The sequence below is a fragment of the Tenrec ecaudatus genome, chromosome 15, assembly GCF_050624435.1.
Source record: "Tenrec ecaudatus isolate mTenEca1 chromosome 15, mTenEca1.hap1, whole genome shotgun sequence".
In the NCBI taxonomy this organism is placed as follows: domain Eukaryota; kingdom Metazoa; phylum Chordata; class Mammalia; order Afrosoricida; family Tenrecidae; genus Tenrec; species Tenrec ecaudatus.
This window is the reverse complement of record NC_134544.1, coordinates 111174084-111188315: the sequence shown is the minus strand read 5'-3', so window position 1 is coordinate 111188315 and position 14232 is coordinate 111174084. Positions and strand designations below refer to the sequence as shown.

Here is a 14232-nt window from a genome sequence, read left to right as displayed (position 1 = left end):
GAAATTCTGGAATACACATAATATGTGAGATGGGAAAACCTGAGCTATTTTAATTACATATTAAAGAACAAGGTCATTTAAGGAACCTGGGCTATCTATATACTTGCAAACTTTTTACTTTAATGTAGTAGACTTTTTCAATGCTTCTATATGTTAATTCTCAGAATCTTGTTACTATCTTCACATAAAACAAGGAGCTCTGGTGGTAAAGTGGTTAACCACAAAGGCAGCAGTTCTAAACCACCAGCTGCTTTGCAGGAGGAAGATGAAGAACTGACTTGATGGCAGTGAGTTTGAGCTTTCGATTTTACATAAAGTAAAATCTTCCTTTTCTTAACAATAGCATGTATGAGTATCCTTTATCCAAAGAGTTTATACTAGTTGGAATTCTTTGCCACTGTCGGTAACAAAACCAAAATTGCTGTGGCTTTTAAAAGGTGGAAACTGATTCAGCCTTCATTTTAAAATACATGTAGGTTTGGGGCTCAAGGGTCAATTCTATGATCATCAGAGATCTTGACTTTGCCTGTATTTTTGTTTGGCTATTCTAAATATAGAATGTCTGCCCTAAAGTGCAAAAGGACTACCAGTCATCATGTTCACACTCTAAAAATCAGGTAAGGATCAGAAGAGAGTTATGTATCTGCCTATGAAGGACATATACCAGAAATGAGATACTTTTCCGTTTCCAATGCATTGGGCCAATCCTAGTCAAAAGGTTATGTTGTTGTTATTGTTAGGTGCCACTGAGTCCATTCTGACCCATAGCAAGCCTACGCACAACAGAACAAATACTGCCGTGGCCTGCGCCAACCTCACAGCTGTTCCTATGCTTGAGCCCATTGTTGTAGCCACTGTGTCAATCCATCTTGTTGAGGGCTTTCTTTTTTTAACTGTCCCTCTACTTTATCAAGCAGGATGCTCTTCTCCAGAGATTGGTCTCTACTGACAACATGCCTTAAGTATATAAGATGAAGTCTTGTCATCCTTGCTGCGAAAGAGCTCATTGGCCTTACTTCCTTCAAGACAGATTTACTTGTCCTATTGGTAATACATGGTACTTTCAATATTCTCTGACGGCACTACAATTCAAATGCATTGATTCTTAGGCCCTGGTGATTTTGAAGGCCCGTAAAAACATCATGTGGAGTGGCCTGCCAAATTTGTTCTCTCCTTCTGGACCGAAGGCCAGAGCCGAAACTTGCTGCACTAGATCGTCTCTCAGGCAAAGGCACACCTGAATTTGATACCTCTTTGTACTTATTGGACGTACTGGAGCAGCACCAAAGGTCATGTGTCCACCATTGTTTATTCCAGATGCCAGCTGGGACAGAAAGAACACCCAGAACTATGAAGTAAACTGGGTCCCAATGAGCAACGTCAGTTCTTTGCAGTGAATAGGAATTACATCAAACTGAAGAAAGAAGGCTCTGACTTCTAAATGATTTTCCCCCATAAAGCTGCTTAGAAGAAGGTCTCCCAGAAATTATTTGCACAGTTTCCCACTTAACCAGGATATTGTTATTCCCTAACTGTACAAAATCATGGTGGTGTATCATGGAGGATTTATGCTGAATAATGAAACTAAACTAAGCTAAACAAATGCACCAATTCTTCTGGGGCCTATCTGATTCAATACAAATTTCACATGCATATGAGGCAACTGAAAATACCATGACTTGGCACAGGAGCACCTTCCTCCTCAAAGTAACATCTTTGCTTTTAAATACTCTAAAGAGAATGTGTGCAGATTTGCCAGTACAACTTCTCTTTTGATCTCTTGACTGCTGCTTCCATGAACATTGATTGTGGATGTAAGAAAGACAAAAATCCTTGAGAAGCTTTTTTCCATTTATCATGTTCCAGTTGTGAGGATTTTGGTCTTCTTTACATTGAATTATAATCCACACTAAAAGCTGCAGTCTTTGGTTTTTAACAGCAAGTGCTTCAAGTCTCCCTCACTTCTGACAAGTAAGGTAGGTCACCTGCTTATTTCAGGCTGATGATAAGCCTTCCTTTGAACCTGATGTTACATTCTTCTTCACATAAGCCAGCTTCTCTGATTATTTGCCCTGTATCCAGATCACCGTAAATAAGTATGGCAAGAGTATGTAACTCTAAGAGACCCCTTTTCTGATTTTAAGCCAGGCAGTATTCCCTTCTTCAATTGGCACAACTGCCTCTTTATCCATGTACAATTTCCCCAGGAGCACAAAGACGTATTCAGGAATTCCCATTCTTCTAAAGGCTATGGCTTGTTTGTTACGATCTACATAGTCAAATGCCTTGTCAGGGTTAATCAAGCACAAGTAAGCATCTTTCTGGTGTTCTCTGCTTTCAGCCAAGATTCATCTGACATCAGCAATGATATATCCCTTGTTCCATATCCTCTTCCGAATCCAGCTGGGACCTCTGGCAATTCCGTCAATGTATTGTTACAATCATTGTTGGATGATGTTCAGCACAATTTTACTTGCATGTGATAACAGTGATATGTTCTATAGTTTGAGCAATCTGTTAGGTCACCTTTCTTTGGAATGGGTACAAATATGGATTTCTCTCAGTCAGATGGCCAAGTAGCTGTCTTCCAAATTTTCTGGCATAGAGCAGTGAGTGCTTCCAGTGTTTCATCAGCTGGTTGGAAAATTTCAGTTGCTATTCCATTCAGTGTAGCTTGAGCTTCTTTCAGCACCATTGATTCTTGCTCATATGCTACATCCTGAAATGGCAGAATGTTGACTAGTTACTTTAAATAGGGTGACTTTGTGTATCCATTCCTTTGTCTTTTGATGCTTCCTTATATTGAAGATTTTGCCCAGAGACCCTTTCATTATTGCAACAAGGCTTGAATTTTTTCTTGAAATCTTTCAGTTTAAGATATGCTGAATATGCCCTTCCTTTTTGGTTTCTAACCCGAGAGCTGTGCACATTTCATTATAATATTTCACTTGTTTTCTCATGCTGCCCTTTGAAATTTTTCCATTTGGCTCTTTGATTTCATCATTTCTTCCATTTGACTTAGCTACTCTATGATTAAGAGTCTCTTCTGATGTCCACTTTGAATTTTTTCTTTCCTGTATTTTTCATGACCCTTTGGTTTCTACCTGATTGATGTTCTTGATATTCTCCCACAGCTCCTCAGGTCTTCTGTCATTAGTGTTGAATCCATCAAATCTGTGCTTCAGTTCTTCTCGAAATTCGGGTGGGATACACTCAAATTTATATATTGGCTCTTCGGGACTTCACTTTATTCACTTTTAACTTGAACATACATATAAGCAATTGATGATCTGTTCCACAGTCAGCCCCTGGCCTGATTTGAGTTGGTTATATTGAACTTCTCCACCATCTCTTCTCACAGATGCAGTCAATGTGATTTCTGTGTATTCCTACTGGAGAAGTTCATGTGCATAGTCACAATGTGTGTTGTTCAAAAAAAAGTATTTTCTATGTACAAGTTGTTTTTGTAAAATTCTGTCATGTGATCTCCAGCTTCATTTATGTCACTTAGACTGTATTTTCCCACTACTGTTCCTTCCTCTTTGTTTCCAACTTTTGAATTCTAATATCAAGTAATTATCAATGTATCTTGATTACATATCCAGCCAATTTCAGGCTGAAGACATTTGTAGAAGTCCTCAATTCTTCATCATTCGCTTTGGTGGGTGAATAATTGTATTGATTGAGTTTCCTTGAAGACAGATAGATATAATCCTGTCACAGACTGCATTGTACTTCAAGACAGATTTTGAAATGTCCTTTTTGACAATAAGCACAATTCCCTTTCTCTTGGTTGTGTCATTTCTGGCATAGTAAACAAAATTAGTTAAAAATGGCCAATAACAGTTCATTTCAACTCACTAACACTTAGAATATCAATCTTTACATGTTCCATTTATTTCTGATGACTACCGGTTTCCCTAGATTCATGCCGCGTTCTAGTCATGAGATCTATGCAGCCACCTCTTCTCACCATGGGTTGCACCCCTTCAGCAAACAAGGAACCCAAAGGCTCCACTCCCACAGGCTTTACTTCATTCACACCCCAATTGTTGACTTTACCATGGTAGAGTAGTTCCTCCTCAGTCACATTTTGAGTGCTTTCAAACCTTTGGGGTCTAATGGTCTGCCTCCATTTATTAGGCCTTCAGTATCTGACCATATTTTATGCTATATATAAGATTTTAAGCAGTTTCTTCACCCAAAGTGGGCAGTTGATTGCGGTTCTTAACCTGGAAAGTCCACTGAAACCTGTACACTTTTATTGACCCTACTGGCATTTGAAATTACAGTGACATAGCTTCCAGCATCACCCAAACCACCACAGGACTACAAACTGACCAAGTGGAGGCACATGGCCATATTTAACTACAAAAAAGACTGGGAAATACAGTCTTTATTCTGAATTGCCATGTATTCAAATAAGGTTATATTAACTAAAGATGGGGGGATGACTAATAGGCATGAGGATCTAGAGCTGTTTCTACAGAAATTAACATATTCCTAAATAGTCAACTTTATTCTACTGGACAAAAAGTGAGAGGGGTAGTGATAATAAACCAAATAGAGGAAAGCCTTCTTAAAGTTTAATACATAATAGAATACATGTATATATGAGGAGACTTCAAAAAGTTAATGGGAAAATTCCACTATCTTCTCGTTCCAAGGCGGGGGGAGACATCGGAGAGTGTAATATATGACAAAATAATAATTTATGAATTATGAAGGGTTCATGAGGTAGGGGGCAGTGGGGAGGGAGGGGGAAAATGTGCAGCAGATATTAAGGGCTCAAGTGGAAGTCAAATGTTTTGAGAATGATGATGGCAACAAATGTACATATGTTCTTGACACAATGGATGGATGTATGGATTGTGGTAAGAATTTTATGAACCCCGAATAAAATGATTAAATAAAAAAAAAGAAAATTAGCCTTTTTAAATATGTCTGTACACCTTCCAATTCCATCTGTTTCTTATTGCCCTACCCTAACTAGGTCATAATTAGTCAGGACATACAAATCATAACAGTTATAATTTAGTTATTGAGCATCAAACACACACCAGGCATTTTTATGCATGCTGCCATTTAATCCTCACAACTGGACCAATAGGCAACATCATGATAAACAGAGAAAAGATTGAAGGATTTCGTTTTGCTTGGATCCACATTTTAAGCAATGCATTGCATTGAATAAATCCGCTGCAAAGGTTATCTTTATAGTGTTGGAGAAAGCAAGGATGTTACTTTGAGGACAAAGGTGTACCTGACCTGAGCCATGATATTTTCAGTCATGTGGATGTGAAAATTGGACATTGAATATGGAAGACTGAAGAAGAATCCATGCATTTGAATTATGGTCCTGGTGAAGAATATTGAAAGTACCATGCATTCCCAAAGGAATCAACATGTCTTGGGAGAAGTACAGTCAGAATATTTCTTAGAAGCAAGGATGGTGAGACTCTGTCTCACGTATTTTTGGACATGTTATCAGGAGAGTCCAGCCCCTGGGAAATGACATCAACCTTGGTAGAGTAGAAGGGCAGTGGAAAAGAGGAAGGCCCTGGGGGAAATGGATTGACACAACAACAATGGGCTCAAACATAACAATAGTTGAGAGGATGGTCCAGGAGCAGGCAATGTTTTGTTCAGTGGTTTTTAAGGTTGCTATGAGTTGGAATTTACCTAACAGCACCTAACATGAAGAAGTATTTTGTCTTGGTGAGGAACACGTCAGGGAGGTCAAGAGATGTTTTCCCCAAGGAGATCACTTTTGAGCTGGGACCTAAAGGACAAGTAACAGGTTCTTACAGGGTCACTAATGAGTCAGCATTCATTTGGTGACAGTGAGTTTGGAGAAATGAGTTCTTGTCCCAAGGGCTCCCTCCTCAGGTTCTTCTCGTGGAGGTAAGGACTTAGGAAATCTGTCTTCCAGTAGTCATACAGGGAATGGTTTTCCCACAATGTGACGGTGCACAGACCAAGAAACGAACCCCTGTGTTATCCATTGAAGTAAATATCTACACACCATCTTGCAATGGCTCTACCAGTTTGAAACGGAGACATCCAAGCACCAGTTCGTTGAGTTCCTATACTTTGGAGTAGGGATCCTCAAACCTTTTAAACAGGGAGCCAGTTCACAGTCCCTCAGACCCGGAAGACCAGACTATAGTTTTTTTTTTTTAAGTAATTAACAAATTCCTATGCACACCACACAGATCTTATTTTGAAGTAAAAAAAAACCGGCAAAAACACCTGGCGGACCCATGCATATCCTCGGCGGGCCACATGTGGCCCGCGGGCCGTAGTTGGAGTGTGTCTTTAAAAGCCTCCGGCAGGGTCAAATTCTGGGACACTGGGATGGAGAGTCGACAGTCCTAGAAACGTCCATTCACACACGCTCACAAGGGGTGGGGCCTCAGAGGCCGGGAGGTCGCCCTCGGGCTGGGCTCAGCCTTGATCTCCCGTAGAGACCCCCTCCCCAAGCGCGGGAAGCAAGCGGCGCGGGGCCGCGGGCGCCGTCGGTGGGGCTCGCGCAGTCGCAGTCGGCGCGCCGGCGCCGGGCTCCTCCCCTCCCCCGGCTCCGCAGTCAGCATGGCGGCCGTGGCGTTGGTGGTCCCTCGGGGGAAACAGAAAGCGGCAGCTCCTCGGCGAGGGAGCGGCGAGCGGGGCTGAGGGGCGGTCCCTGCCGGAACACCACCGCAGCCGTCACGGCGCCGGCCGCCGAGGCTGGCTCCGGCGCTGAGGTGCCGAGAGACCGACCGGGCGCCCCAGGAAGAGTCCGGGGAGCCGCCGCGCCCCCGCCTCAGAACAGCGTGCCTCGCAGGTGAGCATGCCAACCGGCGGACCGCGGGCGAGCCGAGCGCTGACGGGGCAGCGCGGAGACCCTTAGGGGGGTCCGAGGCGCCGGGACGCCCTCCGGCGGGCGAAGGCCCCGTCGAGGGGCGCGGCCCCCCGCCCTGCGTGCGCTCGGCGCCTCCAGGTAACAGCGGGGAGCGCCCCGGGCCACTTCTCCGGCGGCACCTGCCGGCCCCCGGGGGCGGGGCTGCCGGGCGCGAGCATCCGGGACCCGGCCGCCTGGAGGCGGCGGCCAGGGCTCGGGCTCGGGCTCGGGCTCGCAGGAAGCGCGCAGCCGGCAGACGCTCCACGGCGCGGCTTTCGCGCGGCGGGTTTGCTCCGCGCAGCCCGGGGTTAACACCTCGGAAGCCCGCCCCTGCGCGCGTGACCCCGGTGGGCGGGCGTCGGTACCTGGCGGGGCCTCTTCCCGGCGGGGGCGGGGAGCCACCTGTTGACGGCGGCGCTCGGCTGGATGGTGCCGTCCTCGCCCCGTGGGACCACCTGGCTCCTTGAACTTCTGACGCGGCGGTTTTGCTGGACGTCCCGCGTTAGGTAAAGGGAAATGCGCATCCCTGGTGTAGCCGTACCATTACGGCGGCTGTGTAAATGACTGTTTAAATGGACATTACGGCGGCTGTTTAGATGACGTGAAGCCTTGTATTGCTGCTGACGTTAGGAGCCCTAAGCATTGGTGGGCGGGTGTGTAATGGTTGCCAGAGGTGCCAGGAAGGAGAAATGAGAGGTTTGTCTTTTGCTCGATTTTATGTCCGTTCTACCCCTTTCTATTTAACCATCTGTTAGTTACGAAAGGTGGCAAGATTTTTTTCTTTTTTTTCCTAACAGTAAAATCTTGTATGCGTTCACAATGGACTTTTAAACGAAGCAACGCAATCGTTCTGCTTCTTGCTGTTGTCTGGATTCTTAGTTCTTGAAAGCAAAGTTTGTGTGTGTGTGTTTTCCTCTGTGTGTTGGGTGTGAAGTAACAGCAGTTGAATTCTGAAGTATTTGTAGTATAATATTTTATGATTATGCCATTACTAGCAGCGCTACTGAACATATGTTACTCGAGAGTGTGAACCATATGTTATGCAGAAACGAGTGAGTTTTGTGGTTTTGTCTTGTCTGTGGGTAAATTTTTAGTGCTTGTGTATTCTCTAAATCTACCATTCTTGCCATCTCGTAAGGGTTTCTAATTCTCTTAAATCAACTAAAAACGTTCAAGAGAAATCAGTCTTTTGGCTTTTTCGATATTTCTTGGCTTCCATTAATTTTTCTCAAGTCATTCCCACTGGGACAACTGAAACTATAGAACAAACAAAAGACAGCAGTGAACATTTTTAACGTGTTTTGTAAAACGCAACCTATAATTATGCTTTTTAGCTCACTATCATTGTTGCAATCTTTAATATTTTCAATTAGTGGGAAGAAGGGATAGTAAAACGTGATAGGAAAAACATCTTGTTAGAAAGTAAAAAAAAATTTTTTTTAGCATTCTAACATTGAATTGTGTTCTTTCCCTTCATAGATCATCTCTCAGTCATCTATGTGTAGGTTTACTGTGGAAATACTTTTTAAGCCCAGACTGGTTGCCTATAGCCACCTGTATGCTTCTGAAACAACTCCTTTTTTTTCTTTACCATTTTGTGTGAATCCTCAGAATCATGGTGGTAAAATAACCTCCTGGTTAACACTTGCTTCTATCAAGCTTAATTATAATGATAATTTTCTTCTCCCAAATTAATTATATGCATTAGGGAAATTGAGGGGGGCACTTGAGTCATCACTTCCTCTCTTCATGTGAGTAATTGAGAGCTGATATATTTTATTTTCCTATGCATTTTATGATTGCCTTTTACTTATAAATTCTCATCACTATAACATTAAGCATATCTTATAACTGATTAAGAAAAACTCTTCTGTCACTAACCAAGCATAGTAATATTTGTATTTGTTTTAGGATTTGTTTATGTATTTTTTTATATTCATAAAACCATCATTGCCATCTAGTCAATGCTGACTCGTAACAACCTATAGGACAAACTGCCCCTATGGGTTGCTGAGATGGTAACTTTTTACAGGAGTAGAAAGCTCCTTTCTCCCTTGGACTGGCTGGTGGTTTCAAACAGCTGACCCTGCAGATTGCAGCCAAATGTATAACTACTAAGGCATAGGGCTCCTATCCAAGACTTGTATGCCTTATATTTTGACATATTTTTAAGAATGTAATTTGATGAAGTAGCTAGAAGGTGGTAGTGGTATTATTATTTTTAATGTTCTTGGTACATCTTTCCTGAAAATAAATTGAGCTGTTTATCAATTTTATTAGCCAGACAATTGATTGATTATGTTTTTTTATTTTTTTTATTTTTAGCAGTCTCTCACGCAAACTTACTGCTATTGAGTTGGTTATGACTCATGGTGACCCTATAGGGCAGGGTAGAATGCTTCTGTGAGTTTTCAAGATTGTAATACTTTACTGGAATGGAAAGCATCTTTTTTATTCCATGGAGCAGTCTGTGGCTTCAAACTGCTAACCTTTTGATTAGCAGTTCACCACATAGCCATTACACCACTGGGGTTCCTTAGCACATTAAATTCCCAATACATGCAGTCCCCAGATTATGAATGTCAGACTTAAATATAACTTGTAGTTAGGAACCAACCAGGTAAAAGTCTAATGTGTTGAATTTAGGAGGTACATAAAGTGGGTTTTAATAACAAATGTGCTACTTTGCCACTTGTAGCTAGACATTGTTATTATTACTGTATTATGTTGAAAGAACCCTAATAGCACAATGGGTTAAACACTGGCTGCTAAATGCAAGGCCGGTGGTTCAAACCCATCAGAAGCTCTTTGGAAGAAAAGAGCTGTCTACTCCCTGGAAGAGTTACAGTCTTAGAAACCCTTTGGAGCAGTTCTATTTTGCCCTGTGGGATCACTGTCAATTTAAATCTACTTGATTATCAATTGGTTTATTATTATGTTCGAGATGAGGTTTTTGAGAAGTGTTTTAAGGCATAGACTATTTTATATACTAAGGCAAAATTTGGCTACCTTATATTAAATCTGAACAGAACTTAGTGGTTCTGACTTTATACACATTCGACTTGAAGATAGGCTTAGGAATTGAATCAGTTCTTACTCTGCCTCCTGCATGTGTTGTAAATTCAAAGAGTTGGAATGCTGTCCGTGACTATTCCATTGAGTCCCTTTTTCCCTATCCATAATTCCTCCCCACCACCATTGGGTCTTGTAGTGCTTCAGTTTATTATATTGCAAAAGCCAAAATGGGACTGCATGTAAGTGCCAACAACTGCTTCTTAAAAGGAAGCTAGTGGCTGATGATGTCAAAAGAAAATTGTGGGTTTTTTTTTATGTGAGCTTTTATAATTGTATAATGTTCTTAGTATTATGTACTAGTCGTTTTTTTGTCCTTATCTAACTTCCCACTATTGTGTTTTACCTTGTCTTTGTAACATAACATTTGTAGTACAGCCGGTTCCTTTATCGGCGTGGTATCATCCTTGATGTTTGCAATCATTTGTCACCTATTACCAGCCCTTAGGATGTTTCTAAATGAGAAAGATACATTTGGGAGATAGCATACGCATTGAAGATGATGAGGTATTCTTAAAATGGGGGATATAAAGACAGTGTGGTATGTTTCCTTTCCTCCGATAGTTTACATACTAGTGAGAGAGACTAGACTAACGCACAGGAAATCGTTAGTAAGTCTGTGATAGTATTAAATTGCGTGGTGCTGACTAAAAGGGAATATGGCCAGTGTAGGCTAAAATGATCACTTGAAGGAAATAGGACTTGACATGGAGGAAGGATGTCTATAGCAAAGAGATAGACAGACGGCATTTTAAGAAAGAAAGAAAGATGGAGTTGGAAGAAGTGGCAAGGAAACAAATGTGATGGTGTCTAAGAACACATATTAGGAAAGAAAGCTTAGAAGAGATTTGACTCAGCCTCCCGACCTGGTCACAGAGAAATAGGCATCACTGGACAAGAATAGTTTGTGTCATGATGAACCTAGCTTTGAAGGAACTATGCGTTCTATCTACTTTGATGGATTCATATCTTCAGCATTATGTGTAAAGACAGATGGTTGTTTTCCTAGCTCAGATTGGGAGTGGAAAACTTTTTCTGTTTAATGCCAGGTTGTAAACATTTCAGGGTGTTGAATATTCTTTTTTATTTCTTCATTATTTTTTCAGACCTTTCAAAGTGTATAAACTATTAGTTCTAGGACTGAACCAAACCAGAGGAGCTGTAGGCTGAATTTGGCATGTTGGCCTAATTCACTAGCTGTTAATTGGCTGGGTAATCTTCTATAAAGTACATATGAGGGTGAGTCAGAAAGTATTGCTACTAGGCTTCTAGTTCATACATACATGGGTTTATTCCAAATAAAATGTGTTTAAACATGTCGCAACAATCACTGGGTGCTGCAGACAAGTTCTCAGTAATGCATTTGCCTTAGTCCCATTAGGGTACCTTAAAAAAAAGATCCTTTTTGTGCCATGGGAAAAATGATGTTTAGTTCAGAGCTATTTTCATATACTGTGGGCAGCGAGGCAGTGGTAAAGGGTTAAGGTGGAGAACAGTTTTCTTACTCAGGTCACAGCCCCGAGGCATTTCAAAGAATCTCTCCACTGGTCTGTGTCTACTCTTATTTAAGCAGACTGTGTGGGAATGCTTGTTTCTTCTTGCTGTGGATCCTGCTCTGTCACAACAACCTTTAGCCCACCATATTGCCTACTGGCCCTGGGAAATTTGATTGGTCTGCAATACTGCCTGCTGACTGCAGTCAGGAGCAGGGCTTGCTGCCAGGATCATGTTCCAGCTTCCTGGATGTCAGTCCTGGAAGCAAGCTACTTTACTTGTGTCAGGAAAATCCTCCAGCTTAACATCTGACCCACAGACTGGCTGGACTTACCTGCTTCTACATCTGTATGAGTCATTTTTGGGTATAAATGCACACACAAACACACATGCAAACACAGTTTTGAAACTAAAAAAGCCAAGATCACTGCCAGCGAATCATTTCTGACTTATCACAACCCCATAGGGCAAAGTAGAACTGACCCTTCGAGTTTCTGAGAGGAACTCTTTAAGGAAGAGAAAGCTTTGCCTTTCTTCTGCAGAGCAGCTGGTAATTTTGAACTGCTGACCTTGAGGTTAACAGCACAACGTGTAATCACTGCCAGGGTTCCTAATGCTACCAGGGCTCCTATCTACAGTACATATTTAGTATATATATGTCACTGATTTTGCTTATCCATATTTAGTATAGGGAATCGTGATTTTGCTTTGCTTATCTAGTGTAATCACTACCAGGGTTCCTAATGCTACCAGGGCTCCGATCTATATTACATATTGTGTGTGTGTGTGTGTGTGTCACTGATTTTGCTTATCCATATTTAGTATAGGGAATCCTGATTTTGCTTTGCTTATCCAGAGAGCCCAGCCTAACCAAGCAAAGGAAACAAATTCACTGCCATCTAGTCAATGCGGACTCATAACAACCTCCATAGAACTGCCCAGTGTAATTCCAAGACTCTACAGGAGTAGAAAGCCTCATTTTCCTCTTGTGGTATCGAACTGCTAACCTTGTGGGGAGCAGCCCAATGCATAACCACTATAGCACCAGGGCTCCTCCAGTTTATTAACACAACTATGATCATTTAAAGGACACATATCAGTTATTTTTGAAATTGTATTATGTGAAAATTTTGAGTTTTCTTAATTTATAGATCTCTATATGAATTGTTGGATATGTATGTATGTATATGTGTATTGTTGGAATTCTAAGACAACTCTATTTCCTCAACACATTAAGTTTTTAATTAGTGTACCATTACCAGATGAATAGTGTGGCTCATAAACCTATTGGCTAGGGTTGCTCTATGTTGGGGGCCATCTTCAAAGCAAGTGTGTATAAGAACCTTTCATTCAGCAGACATTATTAAATTTATTAAACATTTGAAATATTAAGAATAATGATATTAGATTCTAGAAAAAGTAAAGATATATAGGAGGGAACACTCCCCCCCCCCCAAAAAAAAACAAAAACGGAATTGAATTGCACTGGGTGAAGCTTTCAGAGTATGCATTTTCCCTGCTAGGCGAGCATCCAGCAACTCACTCTGTGTGAGTGCACCCAGTGGCGTTGCCTGGGAGAGTTCTCTGGTCACCGTGAGTTTTTTTTGTAAAAGTATTGTTGCTGGGAACTCTTTTTAGTGATGGCCGATTTCAGAGAACAGCATGTGGCTCTGAAATTTTCTTTCCTGCTTGAGGGAAAAATGCTGCAGAAGCTGTTGTGATGTTGAACACAGCTTACAAGGACAGCGCTGTGGTAAAAACTCAAGTGTATCAGTGGTTTTCTCATTTCAAAAAAGATTAAATGTCGATTGATGACAAGCCTTGTCCTGAACGTTCATCAACTTCCCGAACGGACGTAAAATGTCGGCTCTTTGTGCATTTGGAGTTCGTCCCACCTGGTCAGACTGTTAATCAAGCTTTCTGTTTAGAGGTTCTGAAAAGATTGCATAAAATGGTGTGTGACCAAAAAGGCATGATTTGTTGCAGACGGGACTGGTTTTGCCACCATGACAATGCACCTGCTCAAGCAACCATCTCAGTGCGCCAGTTTTTGGCAAAAATCAGCATGTTTCTCTTGCCCCACGCACCTGACTAACCTGACCTCAGTCTGTGCAACTTTTTTTTGTTCCGTGAATGAAAGAACAGTGATTTGAGAAGTAGAAGAGGTGAAGAAAAAAAAACAATGGAGGTGCTGTCAGCCATCCGAACAGATGAGTTTGAAAAATGTTTCCAAGAATGGAATCACAGATATGACAAATGTTTTAAGTGTACTGGAGAGTAATTTGAAGGAGATAAGATTGTACATATCTTTGGCGGAAAAATAACCATTTTGGTTTTTTTAGGGGTACCCCTTCATAACAGAGCAGCCCACATAGAATCAGTGAGCCCTTCTACTCACCTCCCGCTAGTTATAAATATTAAAATTAAGTAACCAAACAAAGTTCCCAAACTTATTTTTTGTACTTTTATTTATTAGGATTTTCATACTTTATAAAACCAAATGTACCTTCTTAAATTTTTAGGTATTATCAACTTTATAAATTAAATTACAGCCTTCATCAGTTGCTACCTAGTAAAATTGTGGTTTGTTGAATTTTGATTTTTTTAAGGAGAAATGAACAGTTCTTTCCCCACCAATCAGTACTTCAAGTGTCACTATAGTAAACAACTTTACTGTTACATGTTTCCATTTTCTAGATTGGATTTTGAAAAAGTATTTTAGATGACTCAAAACCTAGATCTTTATTTTTAATATCATCACTTTTCAGCTATATGATCTTTGTCCC

General features: G+C 41.3%; 1 protein-coding gene across 3 annotated transcripts in view; it reads left to right on the top strand.

Moving 5' to 3' along the window:
* The first annotated feature begins 6592 nt into the window (after nucleotides 1–6592).
* FNDC3A (fibronectin type III domain containing 3A) overlaps nucleotides 6593–14232 on the top strand; it is a 201116-nt gene continuing 193476 nt past the window's right edge. For all 3 annotated transcript variants that reach the window (XM_075533280.1, XM_075533279.1, XM_075533281.1), the window contains exon 1: nucleotides 6593–6823. The gene's annotated coding sequence lies outside the window, so the exon portion shown is untranslated. The remainder of the gene's footprint in view (nucleotides 6824–14232) is intronic.